Below are 4,751 nucleotides of genomic sequence, written 5' to 3'. Positions count from 1 at the left end.
ACTTGGTTTGTGGCTGTATTTCGTACAGTTGTCTCTGAACCACTCATGGAGATTACAGGGAATGAGTCTTCAATTTTCTCTCTGAATGGAAGCAGGGGAACAAAAAAATTGAAAAGCATAAACTACATGCTTTAAGTTAGTAATTTCAATCAATTGCCTTACAGAAAATAAAAAGTTTGGTAATCATTGATAAAAAAACCTGTTTGATGACCATACAAAGTATTCAAGCTCAAAATACTTCACCTAATGAATACGTAAAAAATAGTCCCAATTGCCTATAAAATGCATTCAACCCCTTAATAAAATCTTTATCTTGATGCTACATGAAATATCAGCCGATTTCAAAGAACGTATTGTCTCCTTATTGGGTCAATGATTAAACAAATAAAGAAATACAAAGCACTAATCAACATACACTGTAAGAGCTACTATTAGCATCAGAAATAAGTCCAGGATACAAACCTGTTACTGAAAGGCCGTACACGCACAGCTACAACCACTTTGCTGTTTTCCACTTTGAAAACATCTTTCTCAGTGCTATTGCTCTCAGCGCTATTGCTCTCAGCTAGAGTTTCTGTGGTCTCTTTTGTTTTTGAACTTCTCACCACAGCGGGAGAGCTGAAGACACTAGGTGTTTTTTTGGCTAAAATCTGAAGATGAGGTGTTCGTTTATTTGAAGAAGGCAGAGATGGTTGATCCTGAGAAGTGCTGTTCTTTGGTGTAAGCTTCAGTCCTTCGGTTGAACCTTTTGTTGGAGTCCTCGGCCTTTCCAAACTGTTCTGTTTTATAATGAAGTGTTGTAACCTTTGCTTTCCAGCTAGCTTATTCATATTGCCTTTTTCACTCAGTTGTTCTCCTGACATCCTATTAATATATTTTGAGGTAACTAATTGTTGTGATTTAGGGACTTGATTTTGAAATTTCGTGTCGGCAGCGCCTGTCCTGTATTTTAAATGCACGCATCTATCATTTTCACACAGACCATCAACAAAGCCAAAGGAATCCTTGCTGTTCAGGTTACACTGCAACTTTGAGCTTGACTGACCCTCAGCTAACTTCAAGCTTGGTTTAACAGCATGGGTATCATTATTATTAATATTTGGTGGAAATGCAATCTTGTAATTTCCTTGTGCAGCAGAGTCATTATTTTCTATTCCAGGCACAGTATTCTGATTAATTTTACTCTTCTCTATGGAACCTGTCCTCACACGCCTCTGCAGAGTAAGTCTTTTCTCTGTTTGTGTGTTTTCCATGCCCTGCATTGCATTCACATGCAATTTTGCACTACTGGACGCTGATTTTTTGCTTGCTCCAGCTCTTCTTTGGAGCGTTAATCTGCCTTCGGGTTTAAATGTAGTTGATGTGTCACCTACTTTTTTACAGGCTGAAATCACATAGGTCCTATTTACTTCCTCGGTCCTATTCTGAGAACATGAAAGCAGACTATTCTCCCCTTCTCCCGACACCTGTGATTTCAGTTGCTGCCCAGATGCTTTGCTGCTGGTAAAGGTATTCTCTGAAGAACTCTTCTGCAAAGTGGTAGTACACTGTGCCTCAGAGGGACTTCTTGCAGGAACTGTATAAATAGGCATTTTGTCTTCCAGCAAATTAACATCAGGTTTTTAGCAAGTACCACGCCTTTCCTAAAAGATTATTTCTAGTTGCTTCTTCTTACGGAATCTGGGGAGACAAAGTAAAAATTTTTTATGACACTCATGTCCCATACCAGTTATGTTTCAGTACATGGGGAGTTCCTTTACAGATACTGCAGTATATTCCCAAACACTGATAACAATTAGTACCCTGTTTCACCTCCAGTACTTAAAAACAAAAAAAGTCATTATTTTATATTCGAACAACTGCTTCCTCCAGTAATAGACTATTTGATTCCATTTACAGAGTTCTATGATTAGTTTCAGAAAGTAAACAAAATGTCATGAAGCAGCACCACTTAGTACAAAGAATGATCTAACTATTTCGCAACAAAAATCACCACGGACATTTCTTCTAGGTGATCTACCACGATACCCAAGGAAAGGGAATTCAAGATTGTGCCTCTATTCACTCACAACTATTTATGCTCATAGTGTTTCACAACTAACAGACTCCAAAAGAACAACAAAATTGATGTTGAATAGGAAATCTGTGAACACAGAAAGCAGATTTGTTTCAGGATTTTGATATATAGCGTAATATAAAAGCCCCTATCAAAATAGGACAGTTAATAAAGACGACCATTACAATATGTTTGGACATTAATTTAGTTCACTACAGTATATACATGCATAGCGAAACAAAGAGATACCTAGCCTAGCAGACAGAAAAAAAACCACACTGTGAAATGTATTCCACATGGTTTCTACATGTAAATATTTAGAAAGCTGTATATACCCAATCTGATGGAAAAGCATGCTTTCGCTGTTGCATATGTATCACAGTTATCAGGTTGTTACAGGTCTAACATCACTGCCCACTGCAGACTTGCCACCTGCAATTCATTTGCTACTAAAACTCAACAAGTAACCTGCCTTAGATCCTTCAAAAATTGCACATATTATTAACAAAAGCAGCATATGGTCAGGGAAAAAAAAAAAAAAAGGAAAGCAAGATGAGAACAAGTGATGTAGAAGCAACCATTTAACCATTGCTCCAAAAGAATGTGCTTTTAATACTACACTTTCAAGTCACAGCTTTTGGCGTATTCTCAGAATTCGTGCCATCACGTCCACTTCTACACGTGTCACGGCTGCCCAAAGTTTTCCTAGCTCAAAAGCCGTGAGGAAAGCTTCAAGAATTTCAAACCAGAGCGTATTTATTGCCCAATCCAGTTTGATACAGGAAACAATTCACGTTACACGAGTTGTAAAACACACATTTCGTAGCTCCATCTAGCAGTCAATAAATACAAACGGTTGTAAACCATGAATTGCTTTAGTGTTTTCTGAAAAGTCCCTTTTTTCCGTTCAGTTTTAAAATAACCAGTTTCAGAACAGCTCTCTCTTCCCGTTGCTAGAGCTGTGCCGTGCAAACATTCACAAAGCTTTTCTGTAGAAAAACTTGATCTCCCCATTAAAAGCTCCTTCATCCTAAAGCGCGGTTCAAGACTTGCCAGGAGTACGCTTGTTCCTCACTTATAACTGATTACAAACACCGACCGGAGGTGAAACCCGAGCGCTCGAAGCCAAGTGAACGCGGAGCAGAAATCGGCACCCCCGCTGCCCCCCGCCAGCACACCCACCCTCTCCAGGCGAGCCCCGCCGGCCTCTCCACGCCGCCCGCCTCCCGCGGGGAGGGGGCGAGGCGGGAGCAGCGGCTGGCCGACCGAGCCTGAGGGGACTTCCCGGGGCAACGCCTCCAGCACCCGGCACCCAGCTCCGCGGCTCCCGAAACAAGGGCCCGGCGGTGCCGCGGCCAGCTGGAGGCCCGGGGCGTACCCGGGAACCCGCCGCGGGGCCCGGCAGGGAGCCCCGTCCCTCACCTGGCAGCGGAGCCTCCTCACCCGCCGCTCCGGACACGGCGCGCGCCCTCTCCCTGCGCCATTTGAATGCGCCGGGATCGCGGGGATTGGCTCCCGCGAGGACCTGCGTCAGAAGGGGGCGGCCCCGCGCGCCGCTTCCCTCCGGGGCGGCCCAGTGCCGGCGGGCGGGAAGGGCAGCGCTGCGCTCAGGGTGCAGCGCCGGGCAGGAAAACCGGGACTGCCGGCAGGCGTGAGGGTGGCAGGGCGAGGACGATTGTCAGGTACCGCGCCGTGAAACCTCCACGAGGAAGAGGAGGGGGCCTCTCGCTGAGGGACAGGCGCGGTCTGTAAAGGATTTGGCGTTTATAAAGACGGTGCAACTGAGTCAATATGAAAAAGTTACAAAAAAACAGCAGAGGGAGACACAAAACAAAGCACGGGCTGCAGCGCACGACAAAGACTTGAGGTTTTCCCCGTATCAGATTAAAGTAGTAGCAACAGTGCATAGGAAATAGTAGAAATCATGATAAATACCATATTTCAGATTATCAGAATTCATGGTAGAGTTTGTCGTTAATAACAATATAAACCTGTTAACCCCTGGCACCAGTGCCACCTGTCTCCCAGCAGGTAAGGCCTACCCTTTTTGGTTCTAATTGGGGAAAAAAAAAATCATCAGCTACTAGACTTTTAAAAATTAATTTGCTGCAAACAGTGTCAGTCTACCATCTTGCTGTCCTTCGGCCAGCGCAGAAATACAACGTGTATGGCTAACGCCTCACCGCCTGCCAAAAAGGGAGGATGCGTCACAGCAGCCTGAAAGGTCTGATGACACTAATGTCTCAAGCCTCAGTCTAAAAGGAAAAAGGGAAAAACAAAAAAGGAAGTTTTGACTATGGCCCATCTCAGACTTTGGATGGTAAGTTGTACAAAACTATCTTAATATGGCTTTGGTCTCATTACCTGAAAAAAATGAAACAGCATCTGGTGTCAGAAAATAGCAACAGTTATACTTAAATGAGTAGCAAATAAGTAAATATGATCAGTTATACATTAACTATAGTCTTTAATGAATTAAGAACACAAATTTCTTACTTATGTGGTTTATCCTACTCCCCTACAATGAAGATACACTAATAACCAAGTATTTCTACTACTGCAAAGTGCTTGAGCAGGACTTTTAACTGCTCCACAGGCAATAAATGAGAAGCTAAACTTTCAGTACTATTTACAAACAAGGCTTGCACATATGTTCACCAGAAACCTCCAGAGCATACTGAGGATTTGGCAAAAT

Source organism: Opisthocomus hoazin, chromosome 6, assembly GCF_030867145.1.
Source record: "Opisthocomus hoazin isolate bOpiHoa1 chromosome 6, bOpiHoa1.hap1, whole genome shotgun sequence".
NCBI lineage: Eukaryota > Metazoa > Chordata > Aves > Opisthocomiformes > Opisthocomidae > Opisthocomus > Opisthocomus hoazin.
Note: the sequence above shows the minus strand (reverse complement) of the source record.